At 39.1% G+C, this 23,438-nt stretch overlaps 1 pseudogene; it reads right to left on the bottom strand.

Annotated features, from left to right (window-relative positions):
* Positions 1-22,191: 22,191 nt before the first annotated feature.
* The window catches only part of LOC143741420 (uncharacterized), a 5,220-nt pseudogene continuing 3,973 nt past the window's right edge, over positions 22,192-23,438 (bottom strand).

Below are 23,438 nucleotides of genomic sequence, written 5' to 3'. Positions count from 1 at the left end.
TTACACACTAGCATTCTGCTAATGAACGCTGATTGGTCAGTGAAGGACTGATTACAACCAGAGATACCGCTTGATGGCATCGTGGCATCCGAAGTGGGACTAGAAAATTTACACGGAAAATAAATTAAATTTGAGTACTTGTGTTATTCTTGTGTTAGGAAATACAGGATACATATGGTATAGTATTGCCACCTTAAAAAACAACATGTATTTTCGTCGTGGTCTTTTAAAACAACAAAACAAAAACTCTTCTAGCACGTGTATTTACCTGTCAGCTGTGTTGTCGATGCCTCGAGAGAAAAGAAAGTGCAGACAGAGCTCGTCTAATGTCCCTTATTAGACATTCTCTGGTGCAGAGCGCGAAAGCACCAAAGTGACTGAAGGATTGCCGTAAAGAAGTATCTCTGGTCGTACGATGTGTATGACGTCATTGACATTTTAAAAGACTTTTTAAAGGTGCAATGTGTGATATTTCTTATGATCTATTGACAGAAATGCAATATAAGATCCATAACTATATTTTCAGTGGTGTATAAAGACCTTACTCAATGAGCCGTTATGTTTTAATTACCTTAGAATGAGACATTTATATCTACATAGGCACGGGAATCCCCTTCTATGTAGGTCGACATATTGTGACGTCATGTGTCTACCGTAGCCGAAAGCGAACAAACAGCGCTAAAGAAACCTCATTGCTTGACTTACTACTCTCTGCTGCTGACTGAGACGACGACATCTTTTGTCTTACGTCGGCCACCGTAGCTTCTCATTCGAGTTTGAAAACCGAGGGATAGGCCGCGAGTGACTTGCTGTTTGCAATTCGCAAATCTCACCACTAGATGCCGCTAAAAATTACACACTGCTACTTTAAAGCAAATAATTGACTCTAAAAAATCTAACACCCAGCAATGAGTAATTTCTTTGCATCTCCTTTCGAATACAACATTCAAATTAGACAAAAAATTATATCCTGAGAAAAGTGGATTTTGAGGGGCATAGCTCCATAGACCTCCATTCATTCTGCACTCGTCCTGTGAGTGCCCTCATATGGAACCAGAGTGGAACTGCAATCAGTTCAGAAGCTGGAAGTTTACTGAGTGTGGAAGTTCTCCCCTTATTAGACATTCTATGGTTATACTATGAGGCTGTTGAATGCTTGAATCTGATTGGTTGACGAACGTTTGAATGAAACGCATGGCCAGTTATTTCAAAGGTCCTTACAGCCAAAAACAGCAAAAGAACCAAAACTCAGAGGTGGGTAGAGTATCCAAAAACTGTACCCAAGTAAAAGTACTTATAGAAATATTTACTCAAAGTAAAAGTAATAATCTTAATAGTTACTTCAGTAAGAGTAAAAAGTTTTCAATGAAAAAACTAGTTAGTTAGTAGTTTCTTAGGATCATAATAGAATAACAGCAAAGAAATAAACCTACCTTGAACAGTGTCCTTCTTTAAAGGGGACCTATTATGCCCCTTTTCACAAGATGTAAAATAAGTCTCTGATGTCCCCAGAGTGTGTATGTGAAGTTTTAGCTCAAAATACCCAACAGATATTATTTTACAGCATGATTAAATTGTCACTTTTTGAGGCTCAGAAAAACGCACCATTTTAGTGTGTATCCCTTTAAATGCAAATAAGCAGCTGCTGCCGGCCCAGAGGGCGGAGCCTCACAAGCTTGCAGGACGTGTGTCAGGACAATCTCTCATCTCACGGAATGATAATATCAAAACATAAACTCTCAGTAGCCGTGTTCATTTCGACCCGGAGTCGGACAATAATGCCCACAGAGCCAGATAATATGTGCTGTATGGAGATTGAACAGGTATAGTCTAGTTTAATTATGGTTATAACTTGTTTTTCCATCTTTCTTTTATCCACTATTCGTACAAGCCTGTTGTAGCGGGCTGCGTCCGAATGTTGTAAAAATATACTGATGAGTTCAATGAAGTTTATTGTACATCACACAATAGATGAAGCGTCAATTTCACTCTAGAAAATCAATGTAAGAGCTGAATAAACACTGTATAAGAAGAGCGCATTAAAGTATTATCCATAAACTCTCTCCCTCTCCCTTTCATTATTATCAACATACACAGCGAAGTACAAAAAACACTCATTACAACTAACATTAAACAAATATTATACACACCTTTCAGGGGGTGCTTAATAAATGAAGTTTTATGTAACAAAGTTCGGGAGGAGTATGATCAGGTAATCATCCAATCAGCACAAGAAGAAGCCTGTATAAATAAAGCCTTCCCTTACCTCCTGTCTCATGACTAATTTCTCAGCATCTGACTCCGCCTTCGTGCAGTCATGTCCGAGTTAGAGCTCTTCCCCTCCGACGATGAATCTTTCATCACGGAGTCATCTGCACCGCAAAATTCAGATCCAGCGACTCTTCCTTCTCCAGCAGCCAACGACAACATTGAGCCTCCATCCTTAACCAAGGGACGTCGGCCCTCCAGATCCTCTTTGCATACTCCAAGACGCCGAAGACTCCCCTCACCACTGCCAGCGAGGAACTCATCATCTTCATCATCGTTTTCCTACGCGCCTTCCCACCTTCCAGCTCCCCCAAACATCCCTCCAATAGGGAAGTGGACAGTTAAGGGGCTAAGACAAGCCCTAATTAATTCTGATGCAAATTTCTCTCCCAGGATGAGAAAAGCAGAATTATTTAATTTATATTTCACCTTACAATCTTCTCACCTTTCTGTTTCAGCTCCAGTTCCTTCGGCTCGAACGAGCAAGGCTCGCAGGGCCCCGATCGCTCGTCCCGCAGTACCTCCTTCCTCACTTGCAACGCCGGGCCCCGCCCCCGCGCCACGGCGTCACAGACCTTCCGCTAGCCTGGGCCGCGCCCCGGAACCAGTCACGGAAGGGCGCCAACCTTCTCCAGGTCAACTCCCCTCCTCAGCCCCTCCCTTCGTGGTACCTCACACTCTAGATCCCGGCAGTTCCACTTTCTTACACCTTTCCCAAACGTTTCTCTTCCCTTCTACTTCTTTCAGTTTTCCTCCTTCCCAAGGGTCAGGTGCTCACCCTAACTTGAGGATGCCTCCGTTAGCCGGTCAATCGCCGGCGCATTTCCTTCCCCTTCCCTTTCCACACTATGCTCTTCCTATTCCTCCTCCTCCACCTAAGCCGGGGGCCGATCTCCGCGCGAGGATGCAAACGGCCACAGCCCCGATTTTCCATCCCTTTAACCCTCTCCAAGTGCGTTCTCCTTTCTCTCTCTTCTCAGCCACTCCTCAACAAGCCCCTCCGAATGCAGCAGCAACTGAACCTCCTCCAGTGACGAACAACATCAGAGCTCAAATCTTCGCAGGTGCAGATGTTGATTTGGGTTCTCTCCTGTCCCTGTTTCCCCCAGCCGAGTCCAATCGCCAAGTAGACTGCGGTGACATTTCAGTCATTCTTAAAAATAACTCACAGGTTACATCACGTTCATTGTCACTAGCCGAATTCTGTATTGCCTTCAGCCGCTATACAGAAATTATATGCTCGTCTTTTCCCCATAGACGGCGCAAGCTGAACGACTATCTGTCTATCATAGTGGAGCTCGCGTTGTCTTATGGGGGTAGTAATTTTTATACGTACCACAAGCTGTTTTCTGCAAAATGCGCCATCCGCGTTTCCCAATGGAATCAGTGTCCCTATTGGGGAGCGTTGGACACTGATCTCCAGTGTCTTCCTCGGGTGCAGAAATATCTCCTGCGCAATCTGCAGATCCACAATCCATGCCCCCAAATTAATCCGTAGTTCCCTCCCTGCCCAGAGCAGAATACCATAAAATCCACAAGTTACGTTCCATGTCACGCAAGAGAAGATTTTTCAATCAGAGCACCATACTCGGTTCCCGATAGACAAGTTTGTAGGAACTTCAACGAAGGGAGATGCCCAAGACAACGGTGTTGTTTTCTCCACGTCTGTGATTACTGTGGCAGCGCACACGCCCGCGTGATATGCCCAGTCAAAAAATCTGTCAATAAAAACGCAAAAAACTATCTCTCGACTCCTGTGAATGTTTTCCGTCTAGCCGAAGAATTATCACACCACCCAGATGCCAACTTCACAAATTATTTACTGACTGGTCTCAATCAAGGCTTTAAACCCGGTGTAGAAAGCCATCCCACGCAAAATGTTATCTGCGCTAACCTTCAGTCCACCTTAGCAGAGCCTGGAGTAGTAAAAAAGCTAATTAAAAAAGATATTGAATCCGGTTTCATGATGGGCCCATTTGACAAATTTCGCATCAGGCCCATAGGCGTGGCTACCAGGAAATTCTCTGGAAAAAAGCGGTTGATAATCGACCTTTCAGCCCCCCATAATTCTCCATATCTGAGCATCAATAGTCTCATCCCTCTCGAAGAGTATTCTCTCAACTATCATGATATCGAACAAGCCATAACCATGATTAAAATAGCTGGACGAGGTGCATGGCTTGCAAAAGTAGATATCTCCTCTGCTTTTAAAGTAATGCCAATCCACCCGATTCATGGCACTTATTCGGTGTAAACTGGCAGAAAAAGTATTATTTCGCCGTGTGCTTAACTTTCGGCCCAAAAATCTTTGACACTCTCTCTGAAGCAATATGTTGGATCCTTTTCCAATAATTATGCAATTCCTCATCTTCTCCATCTGCTCGATGATTTCCAAATAATTTCACCTCACGATACCATCCCCAAGGCTCACCTCCTCATAGTGAAAAAAGTTTTCGCCGAGCTAGGGATTCCGTTAGCCCAGGAGAAAACATCGGGTCCAACTACATCCATCGAGTTCTTAGGCATCAATCTGGACTCAGCAAAATTCCAGGCCAAAATCAATCGCATCATTTTAATCGCATCCAATTTTACAGACAGCACAGATAGTTCAAAACGCGAACTTCTCTCGATGCTGGGCCACCTAAATTATGCGACACGCATTATACACTGCGCTTATGCCACTCCTCAGACGCCTCATATGGATCTCCGCATGCGACCAGTTCTTAATAACTGCAAATCACGTCCCAGGGGCTCAAAATCAAATCGCTGACTCTCTCTCCCGTTTCTCTTTTCAGAAATTCAGGATGCTGGCACCAGAAGCAGACCCCACTCCAACTCCAGTACCTCCTTATTTGCAGCTGATCTTCCCATAAACCATCCGCTAAAATCCCTCCTGGACACGTCCATTGAATCCATCCTCCAAGCCGTTTCTCCCAGAACCCTGCAAACTTATTTCACCGCATAGAAATCGTTCAAATCATTCCACCTCTCTCACAACCTGTCGTTTCCCGAATTTTCTCTTTTAACAGTTACTTCATTCATATCTCATCTTCATAGTATTAAAGGTCTCCAAGCCGGATTCATTAAAAGCTATCTAAGCGGCATTCAATTCTTTCATAAATTAATCCATGGTAAACCTACGCCTGCAATAAATAACTCCCAAACGTCCCTTCTAGTTAAGGGAATCCAAAAATCCCGCCCCACGCACCCAGATACCAGACAACCAATCACAATCAATATACTCACCAGATGCATCTCATCTCATCGAACCCTCCCGTTCGAATTGCAGTGAGTCTGCCCGTCTTAGTCGTCGCCGGACGACCGCGCTTGTGTCGCCAGGAGGGCTCCCCATTCGTCGGGACGTGACGGGTCTTTCCCGTGCCCCAGCCCTCCCCCCGGACAGCAAGCCAAATACGCATTATAATATTACATCAGATTTCATTAACATGTAAACTCGTGAAACTGGTAAACTGTATATCCGTAAAACAACTCCTATGAACTGTAATAATTGTGTGCGCTCTCACTTTCATTACTGCCATGATCAGTATATACGTGCAAGTGGGGGGGCTATGGGGGTTGGGGCACCCCCAAGCATTTGTGCTTAGGGCACCCAAATGGCTAGCGCCGGCCCTGGCGTCAAAACCAAATAGAACCCTTTATAATCACTGACACTGTCTGCACTGGATGCAGTATACAGATGTGTGTTCAGATTTTGAGCTGCTCCATGCGCTTGAGTATGTCGACAGGACAAATGGAAGAGTGAAAGAATGTTTGGTTTGACTCAGCTGCATTATTGGATCTGACAGCAGCTTCAAGTTTTATACGGATAATGTTTTCAAAACACTTACTAGCGTGCAATAGCGAGTTGAGTTGATGTTGATAGAGTTACTTATACAACAACGTTAGCCAATTATAACAGTGGCCGTTTACTGGCAAGCCTTAAAGGAGCCGCCCCTTAAAGGCCCCCTGAAATCAAAATGTAAGTTTTTTTAGCTTTTAGTATGAATATGTTAGGCTTAAAGTTATGAATAAGCTCATGTGTTCCAAACCAATGACAAAATTCGCATTTAGGAGATATAAGCATTCAAAACTTACAGTCCCACACTTCCGCTAATATGGATCACGGATTTTTATGATGTCACCGCGGACTTCAGCTTCTCATCTTCTGTCCAATCAAATGCTCTTTAGAATGCAAAGTGTCCCGCCCCCTATGCTATAAAAACCACCTGGCCAAAGCGACCATCGTTGACACGTCGCGGAGCAAAACCCAATGTACTTTTGAAATTGATTTCTGGACATCGTAATGTTATCTTTTCTGAAAATTGTTATTGTACACATATATTGTACATATATCTTAGCATTGTATAGCAACTCCCCCCCCTATTTAAAAAAAAATTAAAAAGAGGGCATACACAGTCCTGACGTGTCACTACATTAGTCAGTGGAAGCTGGAAAATCGTATTTTGGCAACAATGGAATTTGACCCTAGCCTGAAAAAAACAGCGAAAACATTAATGAGCAGATAACCAGTGTGTTAGCGTCCTACAGAATACAGACAGACAAAATAGTTTTTGTCAGTGACCAGGGCGCGAACATAAAGGCCGGTCACACCACTGGATTCCGTGCTCAGCACAGGTGACTACGAGTCCGATGGCATTGAAGATATAGTCGACATGATCGATTACTGCAAAGAGCTCGTTGCATACCTAAAGAGAACCGGTGCTATCGCCAGCCTAAAGCACACCGTGAATCAAGAATGTGATGCAAAGTCATTATGTTGGAATGTACAGAAACAATACCAAGAAATAAGAGAGCTGCTAAAGAACAAAGACCAAGAACATCGGCTTGGTGGCATCAACCAGGATCAACTCACACACTTGATCAACTTTCTCACCCTTTTCAAATTAGCAATCAGCGAGCTTGAAGGGGAACATTACCCAACCATTCACATGGTGTTGCTATGGTTTTTTAAACTCAAAAAACATTGTGAGCCCAAGTTTGGAGACCCACCTTACTTGAAAAGTCTCCGCTCTCGCGCGTCTGCCCTTCTTGATGAGAAGATGTGCCCTAATGCTACTCATAAAATCGCCACTTTTCTCCACCCGATATTTAAGTCCCTGAAAATGCTAGTAGAAGAGGACAGACGAGAGGTTATTAAGCAAGTTCGCGAACTTCTACCAGAGGAAGGAGTCCGTGTAAGTCATGAGGGAGAAGGAAGCAACCCTGTCACCGAGCCCGTGCCAGCAACAGAGCAAGGTGGGTCGATACTTTATAGGTCGGCAACCTTTTTGTTATAAAGTGCCATTTTAAGTTTCCAAATTCATCACTGTGCCACAACCCATTTATACGTAGTATAACTTGTTTTATTAATTGTATAATAATTTATTAATAATCATTTATTATTGAGGAGCTCTTTTCCAAAACGCGATAAATTCATTTCAATAGTTTTCAGAAAAATTACATTTTCTACCAAGACCCACCCATTTTGTGAATATTCAATTTATCCTGTTAAAATGTTTTTTTGGCTCAGTCTGAACATGTTGAAAATCTTTCAAAAAGTACTTTGTAATTTATTTTTCGTGTTTGCAGTATTTATGAGGAAAAAACAATGTTATGAACAGTTCTCCATTATGGACGCGACCACTCTAAAACGAGGCACTAAAAGACTTTCAAACTTTCACAGAGACCTCAAACAGAAACCACAAAGCATTTCTTTAAAGCGAATTTCGTTTTGTATTAATTGTATCTTACTTTTAATCCATGTTTCATTAACCATTTTCCTGGATTTAATAAATAAAAAGTAAATAGTCTATATTGATTGTGTAGGCTATTTTTCATTATAAAATATTAGGCTGTGTATACCGACATGGATCAATTATTAATATTAGATTTCATCTGTCTTTTGTCGGCATAGCTGATGGCGCACCAACGAAAAAGCCTAGGATTGACTTCACAGAATGGGTCGAGGAATCGGATACAATAATTCTGAATGAAGTACAGGAGTATTCCTCTACAAACTTCCATATAGACGGATCAGCAGAGGAAAATCTACTTTCCTTTTGGGAGAAACAAGGCCAGTCATTCCCACGACTACAGCAACTTGCCAAGAGAATTCTATGCATTCCAGCAACAAGTGCTGGGAGTGAGCTCTCCTTCAGTGCAGCAGGGCGCGTTATAGAGGCCAGGCGCTCTCGTCTGAATCCTGACACTGTATATGCTATTTTATTCCTGCACAGTGCCAAGAAAAATTCAAACTAGACCTAAGGTCAGGCATATTAAACCAATTAGCCTATGTTACCTAGGCTACACATAATAGCCCATGTATAACCTAAACTGTTGTGTTCGGTCAGCTGATAATTTACGTTCATATTGGTTTAACCTATTATATTCTAGACATATTGTGTGTTAGTTATTTGGCCTCGCTTTTATGTTCCGAGGCTTAAGGCTATTTTGCCAGAATGTCTTTGTCGCAACTGTGATGGCGTAGTATTTCATTATATTTCAAGTTTTTTTTGGGGATGATCCTAAGTCCATGGGCTATTGGGGCAATTTAGCCTGGTCAGACTTTATGTTCGTTCAAAGAGGGATGGCATATTTATTTTTCTAATTTAAGTTTGTGGGGGTGAATGAGCCTATAAGGCTTAGCTACGATATGCTGCTTTTTATAAAAAAAAATTCCACTGTTTGCCAAAACATGCGACTATAGCCTATGCCTACTACATTGGGATATTTATTTATTTATTTTAATCATTTTTCACTGACTGTTGTTTCTTTTGGCATATATAAAAGGCATTGTCTGATAGAGATATCAATAAAGGTTCATCTGTGTCACAGAATTGGTGTTGTTTCCGAATTCCGATTCGACAATTACAAATGTGAACATGCACTGTTGTGTGGTGGAATTTAATTGAATTTCGGAATGAATAGAGTCGGCGTTTTGTTTAATATCGAGGCTCTATAGTTTATTATGATTGTTAGACCTGTTGATGGTATAAAATGAATTGCACTGTGCCTGAAAAAGACGCGCTCTACGCTCTCTTCCCGTGCATTCACTCGTGTGGTCGATTAACGTCATAATGATCGCCGCATTCCTTAGAACGTTCGGTGAATTTATTGAGTGCAGCGGCTTTGTGCAATTTTGTACCGAGTCGGCGAGTGTGTGTGAGTACACTTTTTACACAGGGTTTGGGGATTTGAATTTTAATATTTTCATAACTCGTATAAGAATCTGTATTGTCTCCATTTACTGTACATTTAGGCTAGACAAATAATTAGGCATGCTACACAGTGGCGGATTGTGTGGAAATGGGAGGCTGGGCTGACATGTAAATCAAGAATGATCAAACCATTTTTTTCTATATAATTGTTGATAATTTATATTTCATTGACCAACCAATAGCAGATCTGATTACACATTGAAGTGACACTGAAAGCTGATTGACCTTAAGCTGATTTGTGAAGTCGAAAAATTGCCTGTGGGACATAGGAAATTATAATATGCTTTTACATCATGTGCATCTGAGGTATGCACAGTGGTAAAGAAATTGATTAAAAAAATAACTTTCAGCTTAATTGATTTTTGGAAACATTTTAATTACTCTCTTAGCCACCCTTGGCTCATCTGATGGACTGCCAATGGGCATACATTGTATTGCCAATTTTTTTTTAATTTTTTTTTTAATGAAAACTAAAGGCCCAGGTAAACTTTATTTTCCGCTTTATTTATTTCTGAACTTTATTTTCCGCTTCATCTCGCACCAAGCCGTGTCTACACAGCAATTAAGGGATGGACAAGTTCGACACATGCACAGCACAATTTCTTATTTATCTACAAGCAGCACTGAGTTGTGTCTGCATTCTTCATTCTTCGTATGCATTATTGTACATGCACCGTCAGTGCGAACACAAAAATTGGGCTGCACACAGGTGTTTGTGGACACTCAGATAACAAAAATTGCAGAGTGCGGACGACATTAGTATATGTTTGGCTTAAGAAAACAAGCTTTCAGGTTATTTACTGTATGTTTACTCAGCTCATCTCTTCCTTTTCTCTTTGTGTCATAGTGACTACGTTTACATCCAGTCAATTTTCGGGTTATGGGCGGGTTAAGGTCACTATTCGGGTTTCTGAAACATTAGGAATAACCCGTTTACATGCGTGAGCAGAGAGAGTTTCTCCTGTATATATGGAATTGCAGTATCCCGATGTAAACGGAGATGCACGGTTAGCGTCTGGACGTACGGACAACCTTAAGAACCAATATAAGTCATTTCCGATTCTTCTTCCTGTATCCAAAGACAACAACAACAGCAGCAGCACGTGGATAATGAATAGTTCGGGGCAGATAGCGATCGCCTTTGTTTGCGCTTTGGTGCTGGTACTGACCTTGCTCCAAAAGTATGCTGTGCTGCGTCTCGCCATGTTTACTTCCGGTATACTGCACGCGGGTTTTTCTATGCGCCGAGAAGTTCCTCTACTCAAAAGACCAAGATTCCTTGCGAATAGAGCATGCGCAGAACACAAATCACTATGGGGTTATTCTGATACGCGTTTACATGACCAAAAATTCGGGTTAGAAAGGGGTACCCCAGGGATCATAACCGGGTTTTTAAAATCCGGGATATGAGCATATTCGGGTTTTTGCCTGTGTTTACATGGCTGTGCGCGACCGGGTTATTGCTAATATTTCGGTTTTGAAAGGGTTATTGGCTGCATGTAAACGTAGTCAGTGTTTCACAGATATAGATTGCAAAAAGTATTGTTCACTTCTAGATCATCTTTCACCATCAAATTTAACATTATTATGAGTATGACTACCATGTCCACCATTTTTGAGAGAGCAGAGCAGTCCTCATCTGCTGAATACTCAGATGAACTCAGTACGGCCCTTGCTGCGGGGCGGTGGTGGGCAATCATGGAAGTTTCAGACCCCATATCTGATGAGCCTGTGTATGGGGATCTCATCTCAGGCCAGTGTTGGGGAACAGTGGAGGCAGGAGATACTTCATGCCCCACATCCCTGGTCTTCAGTGACGCATCTAAGAAGGCTCAGTCCCAGCAATCAGGCTTCTCAGATGTTACACTGAAGACCACACCACAGTGGAGGCAGAAGAGGACGCAGGGAGGACTTTTTTCTGCCAGATCCACACAGGATGCACCTGTGCCCTCCAGATCCACACAGGACGCAGATGTGCTCTCCAGATCCACACAGGACACATGTGTGCCCTCCAGATCCACACAGGATGCACCTGTGCCCTCCAGATCCACACAGGACGCACATGTGCTCTCCAGATCCACACAGGACACATGTGTGCCCTCCAGATCCACACAGGATGCACCTGTGCCCTCCAGATCCACACAGGATGTACGTGTGCTCTCCAGATCCACACAGGGAGCACTTGTGCCCTCCAGATCCACACAGGAGGCACGTGTGCTCTCCAGATCCACACAGGACAAATGTGTGCCCTCCAGATCCACACAGGATGCACCTGTGTCCTCCAGATCCACACAGGACGCACGTGTGCTCTCCAGATCCACACAGGACAAATGTGTGCCCTCCAGATCCACACAGGATGCACCTGTGCCCTCCAGATCCACACAGGACGCACATGTGCTCTCCAGATCCACACAGGACAAATGTGTGCCCTCCAGATCCACACAGGATGCACCTGTGCCCTCCAGATCCAAACAGGACGCACGTGTGCTCTCCAGATCCACACAAGATGCATCTGTGCCCTCCAGATCCACACAGTGAGCACCTGTGCCCTCCAGATCCACACAGGGCATTTGCAAACATTTGCAAAAAGCCTCTTTTGAAATGGCCAAGCCTGTCAAGTCTCTACAGAGGACACCTGTTGCTGCCTCAAAGGTGCTTGAATGCTCCACACATGGAGCAACAGAAGCCTCAAGCTTTTCTGCAGGGAACATGCATGCCTGACAAGATCTCACAGAGGCAAAAACTAAACATCTCTGAGCTCTTGAGACGGGAGCAACTGCAGCTGAAGCCTCTAGCCCCTTCTCTGAAGATAGCGTCTGTCTGTTCCGCACAGGGAGCACCCGATATTGACAAGATCTCCGACTGAAGGAATCTTAAAAACCCTGAGCTGCTGAGAAAGGAGGCTGCTGAGGCAGCATCTGCAAAATGCACCAGTACTTGTGTCACCTGCAAACCTCAGGATGCCTAGGCAGCAGAGGGAAAGGTGGGAGCAGCAGCAGAAAATCCTAAAGGGAGTGTCTGTGCCTACCAATACCCCACATAAAACACTTGTTTCACCGTGTTCCCCATAGCAACCTCCCAGGTCTTCCCAGGCAGCACCCACGCCCAGTTGGAGTAAGAGGGCGTGTCCATGGAGCATTGAAGCTTCTGTAAGTCCCTTCTATCTCTTGTTTTTACTTATTTTAAGATTTATTCAAAAAAGAAAGCATTGCCTTTAACTATGCTACTATGTTTTCTATGTCACAAAACGCTAAAAAGATTTAGACATCTTTAGATTTAGTCCAAGAAGCACTCATTAAACCTGCCCAACATTGCTCGAATATACATGTATCTGTTCTCTCAATAGGAAGATTTAGGTCTGTGTCAGGCACCTCCACAAAAATTATGCATGGAAATTGACAATGCAGGTGTGGACCAGTCACCAACACAAAAGAAGCAGCGCATGTCAATCATAGTCAAGGACCAACAGTCGGATCCAGGCGGCTTAGAGCAAATTGACTATGTATGTAGCATATTCACTAAATTTTGTGTAATTTCAAATATTTAATATTTATATTGTTTTTGTACATGTGTTATATGAATGCATGTATAATAATAATAAAAAAAAATAATAAAAAAATATATAACTGTGTATTTATTTATTTGTCAATGACAACACATTAATTAGCACTCGTGTTATATAAACAGATCATTTTCATCTGCTGTCACTGTAACAACATATGTAATTCCTTTTTTCCACAATATATGGGTATATAACTCAACTGATTCACTATTTCAGTATACATTTTCTTGCAACAATACCCTGCATCCAAAAAATTATCAGATAAAGGTTCGTTTTCATTTTTTTTAATGACAGATATAAGTCCAAAGACTTTTCTTATACTTTTACCAGTGGACCTTATGAATACAAACAAAACAACAAAAACACCTATACGTCTAAGCAGCTTCTTTGGTGCATTTATTTAGTGCATGTTTCACTGGATTTGTACAAAATGTGCACAATGTACAGAAAAACTGTGAATCTCTAAATATCAATTCATAAATATTTATTTCTACAACTAGTAAACTAGTTTTTGTTATTGGTAGGTTTAAAGGTTATTATAGGTTATTATCAATGTTATATGAAAATTTCTTGTGTTGTATGGAAATAGGTTTTTAACTTTTGAATAATCCTAGATACCAAATCCCTCCAACAGTGCAATTCATCATCCTTTCTATGGAGACAGAGAACACGGTGTACTTGTTGAACACTGTGGATATGTTCTTTTGTTCTATTTGTTTTGTTCTCTGCTCGTTTGCTCCTGTCTGCCTTGCTGTTGATTTGGGTCTGTAGCTTCGTATATCTTTCTGTTTTGAATAATTATTTGGGCGATTCCATGCAAATGTCAACCTTGCCGTGAAAAAATAAAGTTATCAAAATATCAAAACCTTTTCTAAGTTTTCCATTTGGGTCTGTATTTTATTGTATTGATGTGCTGTCATGTCAATTTTTAGAAAATTCCTGTTTATTCACCTCAGATAAGGTGTGCACAGATAATAAAATTGCTTTTTCAAACAAACATATTTCATGCTTTAAAAAGAGGAATCAAAGACTCCTTTTTTATACTTTATGTTGACAGTAAGCATTTTGCAGAAAGATGGGAGCATGATATAAATACACCCACTTTTTTATAACTGCATTGCCCTTTAAATCTATAAAGGTTATGTTTAGGAAGTCACGACGCTTCAGTGCTGTGTCACGTCCGTAACGATTTAAAGAAAATGTTTATATTGTATAATAATTATTATTATAATTAATTTGAAACTTTATGTACAAAGCCAAAATATGTCCATTCTAGTTATAATTGACAATTCATCTCACTTATTTGCTCTAAACAACCTAATTATGCGATACGGACGTGACTGTTACGGACGCTTCATATTAAATCATGCATGATTTGACCAGCCCATATTTGTTGAATGAATGAATGAATTTATTTCGAGCAATATAATGACACATAACAAAGGCAATCAAGAAGCATTCTGATTAAATCAATACAAAAGATAAATTCATCAACTTTACAACATAAATCGATCTATTGCTTGAAACGGAGTGGGGAAGAATTCAAACTTATTTAAACCCACCCCGGTCTTTCAACATGTTGTTACTGTTAAAAAAACCTGCATATATATTAAATTGATCATTGACCTCTATTACTGTACATCAGAACATTTTAGAAATCAACTAGGACCCTAATGTTAGCATTATTACAGTGTCAGAGAGAGAGAGAGAGAGAGAGAGAGAGAGAGAGAGAGAGAGAGAGAGAGAGAGAGAGAGAGAAATATGAGACGCGTCTATCGTGATGACGACTCAGTCTTTCTTGATTGTAGATCTGCGCTTTCTGGACAACATCAGCAATTGGTAAGTAATTTGATATCTATATGTACATTTTAATTCAGAGAAAAAGTGTTTAAATTACAAATATATATATATATATATATATATATAATTATGATAATAAAAAAGGGGTACCTATAAAGTCTAAGCTGAAGGAAATAGAGGAGAAATTTGTACCTATTGTTAAAATTAGGCCCTATAATAGTGACAATAATAATAAAAAATACTTCTTTCCATTAGACGACATTACAAAAACAAAAAGAAAAGAAAAAAACAATCTTGGAAGGAAAGCATTACGAAGTAAAAAGCCAGAAATACAGCAGGCTTATCGGAGAGTTCGAAATATTGTGAGGACGAGAAAGCGAAATTTAAAGCGGAAATATGAAGAGGAATTGGCCAAGCAATATAAATATAAACCAAAGGTCATATGGAACTTAATAAATAAAAGGACAAAAATAAAAACGGCAGTAGGTGATTTATATTCCAATCAGAGTAATACTAATTCTATAAAAATAGAGAAAGATATAGAAAAGGCAGACATATTGTCAGAATACTTCTGTAGTGTATTTGTTGAAGAGCCTGATGGGCAGATACCCGAGGTACCAAGGTTGGACGTTCAACAAATAGAACATCTTAAAATAACAGTTGAAGATACAAAAAGGCTTTTACAGAAAAGTAATGTATATAAATCCCCTGGACCGGATTTGATACACCCTAGGATTTTGAAGGAACTGGTGACTGAGATTGCTGAACCGCTAACAGTACTATTTAACAAATCATTAGAGGATTCAGTTTTACCAAATGATTGGAAAGAGGCTCAAATTAGTGCAATCTTTTCAAAAAGGAAATAAATCTCTAGCTGGAAACTATCGACCAGTTAATTTGACGTCAGTTGTTAGCAAAAGAATGGAAAAATGGATAAGGACATATATAGTCAATCATATGAAAAGTAATAAACTATTTAGTAGTAAACAATATGGCTTCATATCTGGGCGGTCAACTTCTCTTCAGTTACTCACAGTTTTTGATAAATGGTCACAAGCTTTGGATAGAGGACAAACAGTGGATTGTATTTATCTGGACTTTCAAAAAGCCTTTGATACTGTCCCTCATAAAAGACTACTATCAAAGTTAAAATCCTATTGTTTAGACAACAGAGTTATTTATTGGATACAGGATTTTTTGCACAATAGAAAACAACAGGTGGTAGTGAATGGTGCTGCCTCAGATTGGAAACTGGTGACATCTGGTGTCCCACAGGGGTCAGTCTTGGGCCCTGTTTTATTTGTAATATATATAAACGATCTGCCAGATGTGATACAATCTGATTTTTTCCTTTTTGCGGATGATACAAAAATTTTCAGAATAATAACAAGTGACACAGACCGAGCCCATCTTCAAGAAGATCTATGTAGCATGAGCAAATGGTGTGATCAGTGGCTATTAAAGAGGAATCCCGAAAAATTTTAACATTTACATATTGGGAGAAAAAATGACACTGTAGCCAACTATGTAGTTGGGGATATATTGGTTAATCCTGTACATGAGGATGGATGGATCACTTGAATTCCACACACATATTTCTGAAAAAGTTAAAAAAGCTATGATGGCAATAATTAGAAGAACTTTTCAAAATTTAGGTAAGGATATATTTTTACCATTGTATAAATCCCTGGTAAGATCACATCTTGAATATGCAAGCTCAGTCTGGTGCCCATATAAATAAAAATATGTAGAAAAAATTTAAAGGGTTCAGAGAAGAGCCACTAAATTAATTCCAGGAATGAAAAACATGTCGTATGAAGATAGATTGAGGGAATTAAGTTTACCAACTCTCAAATTTAGGAGGTATAGAGGAGATATGATTCAGGTATATAAGCTTGTACAGGGAATATACGATGTAACAGTTGAACCTATCTTTCAGTTTTGGAACAATATATACGAGACATGAGGGAATTCTTTAAAACTCTACCCTAGAACATGTCTGTCTGAAAAGAGAAAGAACTTTTTTACACTCCGTGCGGTAAAATCATGGAATGAACTTCCAGAAGAAGTGGTGTGTTCCCCTTCTATTAATTCCTTTAAGAACAGGTTGGATGCATTTTGCCTGTCAAAAGGTGTTATGTATAATTATAAAGCTGGTCAGTAACTAATGTAATAAATTTTATGTCATTTATTTATGATTGTTAAAAAAAATACTTCAATTATGAAATTAAATGGGAATTTATATGTAAATATATATTTGTTGTGTTTTTTAGAGTTTGGAATAGAGGATAGTATATCCTGTACCAGAAATCTTTTAAATAAATTTCAATATATATTTATATATATCGAACACACTGGCCATGGCTAAAAAAAGCTTTTAACTATTTTTTATTACAAAATATCAATGTGAATAACAGTAACTAATACAACAACCAATAATAACAAATAAATACAATAACAAATAAAGGAACAACAATAAAATGTATTTATAATATATAAATCTCATCCTACAGCGCAATGGCAAAAACTAATACTGAAAGACAATGTACATTCAGAGAGAAAAATAGGAATAATGAAATTTAAAGGAAAAGGAAAGGATAAGGAAAAAAGCAGAAAGACTAAGAATGAAAGAAACACAATCAAACCAAGAGGCAGAAACCGTTAGGGAGCTTGCGAGACAAAGACAGAAACAAGAAAGTCACTAGGCAAGGCTGTAAAACGAGCACTCCGAGCTTTACCTAGCAGCCCTAGAAAAAATGTATAGTTATATATATAAAATAAAAGAAATCGCAACATCACTGTGCCTTCTTCAACAGAAAAAGAATCATACCACAACTACTACATATGATGAAGTCAAGGAGTTTTATGAGAGAGATGACATCTCAAGGCAAGCACCAGGGATGAGGAATGTGCTCACAGTCAGAGAGGGAGAAGTAAAAAAGAAAATCCAGAAACGACATTTAACAATGTCTATTCTAGAGGCCTACCACGGCTTCAAGAGTGAACATCCGGAGTTTAAAATTGGGAAATCTAAATTTGCTGAGCTTCGACCATCTCATGTACTCCGGTGTTCAGACACTCCAAGAAATGTTTGTCTGTGCCGTTATCATGAGAATCTTAAATTAGCCCTGGACTGTGTGCAACGTGTCATCCCAAGGCAAGCATTCCAGAGCACACAGGATTTCATTAAAGCTGTGGCCTGCAATCCAGACAGTCCTCACTGCATGTTAGGCCTGTTTGCAGAATGCAGGAGTGGAAAGCTGTTGGAAATCAGTGTTCTTAGTAACATCCCAGAGGAAGACAAACAAATGAAGGTGACCTGGTACACATGGTAAGCAACAGGAGGGCTGCCGAATAAGGTCCAGAAGAGTGGCACACTAGGTGATGCCTTAGTTTTTTTCTGAATTTCTGCATCAGTTTTGTGAAGAGAAAGCAAAGCACATTTTTCTAGGCCAAAAGAATGCAGTCAAAGACAGACAAGGAAACTGTAGTGCTGCAGGTAGATTTTGCAGAGAAATACACGGCTGCTTACCAAGATCAGATCCAGTCAGCCTACTGGCATCAGAAACAGGTCACAGTGTTTCCCTCTGTTCTGTGGTCTGATGGAGAACCAGAGTTATATGCCATAGTGAGTGACAGCTTGGAACATGACAAGAGGACGGTGGCAACGTTCCTCACCAAGATTGTGCTGGACATTCGAGAGAAACATCCTGCAATGAGAGTGATGCACATTTTTAGCGATGGAGCTGCCTCTCAGTTTAAAAACAGATTAATCTGGTGTTTCATGTCAACCACCCTCAAGGAGTTGTTTCCAACTTTAAAAGTACAGTGGCACTTCTTTGCCACAAGTCACGGCAAAGGTGCAGTGGATGGTGTGGGAGCAACAGTGAAGCGTGCTGTTAACACTGATGTCATCAGCAGACAGGCTATCCTTGTGATAGATGCTGCTTCATTTGTATATTATGCAAGGATGAGTTGCCCAAACATTAAAATCAAACTGATTACATCCACCGAAATCTCAGATTTTATAGAGCATCATAGGCTGGCTGATAGATGGGCCATTACCACAGCTCTTTCAGGCACTCAGTCAGTCCATCACATTGAGCCAGTCACCTGGGGAGAAGTGCGTCACAAAATCTACTCAGAGGCAGAACAGTCAAGTGGCCATAGATTTCTGCTCTCAGAAAGTACATCTGCTGAAAGTCCCACATAACAGTCCTCTGAGCTCCACCAAGCAGCTGCAGAGAACATTAAAACTGGAGACTGTGTCTTGGTCCAATTCAGGGTAAACAAATGTCAGACAGTTTGTCGGACTTGTTAACAACCAAGACCAGGTGGCCCTGGAAATAAGGTTTTTAAGAAGGAATGACAGTGCTAGATTTGTCTATATCTTACCTGTGATGGAAGATAAGGCTTGGGTGACACCTTGGTCAAGTGATTGAGACTTTCAAACCAAAATAGACAACAGAGGGAGGTATCACTTTGCAGAGGCAGTCTTTGCAGAATAGGAAAAGAAGAAAAGTCATATTATTAATCACAATTGTCCTCGTTTGGGACATATTTTTCTTTGTTTGTTGTTTTCCCTTGATTGTTCTTTTAACTTATTTTAAATTAGATAATTTAAACATCTTTACAATATTTAATGCAATGTAAAAAGTTAAGATTCTGTCTGCAATTAATTTAATTATTTATTTTATTATCTTAAATTTATAATGATTCATGTTCATAAGGGATCAATACCGTATGCTTACCTTTCCTTTTTTTTGTTGCATTCAGTTAGATGTTGACCTGTAGTAAAAAAAAAAGGCAATTATTTATGTTCACAGTAAACAATAAATGAAAATACTGTACATATTCACTTTACGCTCACCTTTTTTTGACGTCTCTTCACACAGATCGTCTTAATCCTCTTGACATCCAAACCATAATAAACTTGGCAAACACATACATCGGGCCTACTGAAATTAAGTAGTCATTGTGATTTTGACTTAAGAAAATGACATTTCAATTATTCTTACAATGCGTTGGCTAATATTGCAATAATGTGGCTATTTTGAAGCGCGATTGCGCATTCAACAACGCAAAATGAGTATAAACATTGCGATCATTTTGACACAAAACATAATATTGCGATCATTGTGACACGATTCGCTCTCCAGACTGTTTGTTCTATATAGACACAGGTCTACACACTTTTACAATCGGACAGCGTTTCAATTCACCTAACCTTGACTGAGGGGAAACCGGCGATCTCGACTCCGGAGAATATCGATATGATAAAAATACAAAATAGCTGCAGATGTATCTTAGCAATTCCGTATCTTTCGGGGTCTATAGTAAACACCACATTATCAAGCAATATCATGCCCGAATTGAGTTTTGAACATGCCCATGCTGGTTAAATTTTAGCAGCATGAGAGATATGCGTGAACGGAGACTAATCTATACGGTGATTTCAGTTTAAATTTGATTAATTGTGCAGCCTTACCTTACTGGTGTCTCAGATGTTTGGTTTCAGTTTTTTTTTCCTTGTTAATAATTATTTGTTATTTACCCCTTTTAATCTCTTTCTTTTTCACAGTTAGCCTATTTATTTCCTTTTAATCTCTTTTTTCTGAATTCAAAAGAAAGAAAAAATAATCGTCCATACCCCAGTGAACGGTTGGATGTAACAGTTGAGGCCTACTGTTGGTAAAAGGGAAAAATACATGACTGTCGAGTGAGAAGAGGCTGCCGCCATTGTTGTTGTTTTTTTTTTATTTTATTTTTTATTCTACAATTGCACAGTTTACAGGAATTGCACAGTTTACAGTTTACGGGTGTTTTAACATAGAACATAAACAAAAGACTCACAACATCACATTTTGCCAGGGGAAGTACAGAATTACAAAAAGATATCAAATTGTTTACACACATTCACAGTTTTTGTTGCCTTTTGATTAAGAGAATACTTAATCGTGTTGACATATTGCTTGGCCTCATTGTTAAAAGCAATAAAAGATGTTTTGGAATGCGCAAACTTGCATTTATGAATGTAAAATTTTGCCAAGAGAATAATGAGATTAATAATGAAAGTTTCATTAGGCCTAGTCTTAGTTCTGTTGAGGTCATAAAGGCCAAAAAGAACATCCTTCCTAAACAACTTGAAATCCTTCTCAATTTTTTCTGCAATGAAATTACAAATATCAGACCGCCATTGTTGTTTTGTATGGTTTCGCGGGCTAGGCTATGTGACGTCAGAGCTCGTAACTTGGAGTACATCTATCTAGTACGAGTTCACGGGTGGGAAGTCACGGGTTTGACTGCCGTTCCAGTGCACTTTTATGGGTATAAGGTTGGAAAAACACGGGTTACAGGTTGCCTGGAACGCGGCCTAAGTTTCTTTCACAGTGATGAGTTCAGTCCGTGTCATCGCCGTGTTCACAATGAAAACACTCAACTAACTCAAAATCACTCGTAACAGCAAAATAGTTCAGTTCAAATAAAATGAATATATATAGACGTTTTGTTTTTAAATCACGATCACTGTTATTTTCTCTCAGAATTATCTCTGTCGATTTCTCTCTGTGCTTACATCTCATTTCTTTCTCCGCGCGCTGCTGATGTCATTTCCCCATTCGCGTCTCTCTCCTGATACGTCAGCAGTAAACTACACCCCACATTCTCTTAAAGGCAACATACCATTAAAAATACAGCATACATTTTTCATATTCACAACATGAGAAAATTAACAAAAAGAAAACACATTTGGATCATTTATGGAAAAAGTTTTAACCTAGCAATTCTGAACTCAGTTATTAATTTACTTTTCTCTTCTTTTAGTAACCACTCTGGCTAACTTTTATTTCTCTCAAGTTTTATTTGTAATCACTCTGGGTTACGTAAACAAATCAGAACATATACTAAAATGAAGAATTAGAAAAAAACAGACCAACAAAAAACACAGCCAGTGCATGACCAAGTAAATCAACCACATTAGAATTGGCTAAATAACATCTTACAACCTCAATAAAAATGATAAACAAAATACAAGCTTTCTTATTTCCTTAACAATATAACTAAAAAAGTAAAATAAATAAACAATGCCAGTGTATTTTAGTAACTTAATTCATCAAACATATTTTCAATACAAATAAAAATTAAAGAAATCAATATTTACAATAAAATATAACCAAATAGAAATAATGTTTTCTTCCTTTACAGTATCACACAAACACACACATACAAATAAATAAAAATTAACAAAGCCAGTGCATTTTAGTGAATTCTAGCAATTTATCTGGCATATTTCCAACATAACTGGCAAAATAATTACTTCACATCACCACTATATAAAATTATATACACCATCCAAAATATAATAATCAGTCACCATTGACCCACATGTTGTTCCAAACCTGTAATAATTCAACAAAAATTCAATTACCAGTTTATGTCTTTATAATGAAAGTCTTAATAAATACTGCTTTTGCTTACTTAATTAGATGTTTTCCATTCAAATTCTGTAAGGCTCTGCAAAAATGTATGGACATGTGGATTCACATTTTGAACCTTTCTTTTAACTGTAGACCCAGTTTTGCGGCTAGTTCCAGATTTTGTAGCACACTTTGTCCCCTCAGGATTTATCCTCACAAAGAACCTAATCATCAAATCAGACAACATCAATTTTAGAATTTTATCAGTTTGTAAAAACAAAACAAAAAAAAACAAACTGTATTATGAGAACCAAGTACAACAACAAATACATATTGGCAAAAAAGTTAGACTTAGATGAAGTTAGAAGTTTATCTCCTGAAATCTGAAAAGTCACCATAAAAACTGCAAACATAAAGGTTGTTTACTATATATGTTATGCTTACCAAGCATGATGAGCCTTGGTGTGGCTGGTAGGGTTTGCTCAGTCTCTATTGACATCTTAGTGGAAGTTTCCTTGAAAACAACGTTAAAAAAAGATTACTCAGCAAAAACTTAGCAATGTTCCATTTAAAAAGGTTATTTTAATAGTTGTATTTAATTATTTAAATGAAAATGACGGCATTAAAGGAATAGTCTTACACAAAATGTAAAAAAACATTTTTTTATTTACTCTCCATAATGTTGTTAGAAACTTATTTGTGCCACATACGAATGTAAGTGTAATCTATATGTACCTGGTCTGTTTTATTTATTTGTTTAATCTTATTAAGAAATTCAGTTATTTTGCATACATTAAAAAAGTTTTAACCATGCATTAGAGAGAAGTTTATAATCCCTAAAACCCGAGGGTGTATTTTTTAAACGAACTCCATACTGAAATATGTGAAACTCAAATATGTGAAACTCGATACTGAAATATAACTAATTTACTGTCCCATTTTATAAGCAAGACTAAAATACATGTCTTAACTGAAAACAACTTGCACTGACACATTTTAAGATATGTCAGTGCAATTGTTTTGTCTCAAGAGACACACCAGTAATGGTGTTTTCTAAGGCATGTTCATCAAATATTCTTAAATGTCCTAGGATAACTAGTATTCATTTTAAGCCATATCTGTGAATCCAGGACTCCATTTATTATTTTAATGGGTTACTTTATCAGTGATGTAATG

The sequence above is a fragment of the Siphateles boraxobius genome, unplaced genomic scaffold, assembly GCF_051911475.1.
Source record: "Siphateles boraxobius isolate OS27281-9 unplaced genomic scaffold, OSU_SipBor_1 19, whole genome shotgun sequence".
Taxonomy (NCBI): domain Eukaryota; kingdom Metazoa; phylum Chordata; class Actinopteri; order Cypriniformes; family Leuciscidae; genus Siphateles; species Siphateles boraxobius.
Note: the sequence above shows the minus strand (reverse complement) of the source record. Positions and strands in the feature narration are given on the sequence as shown.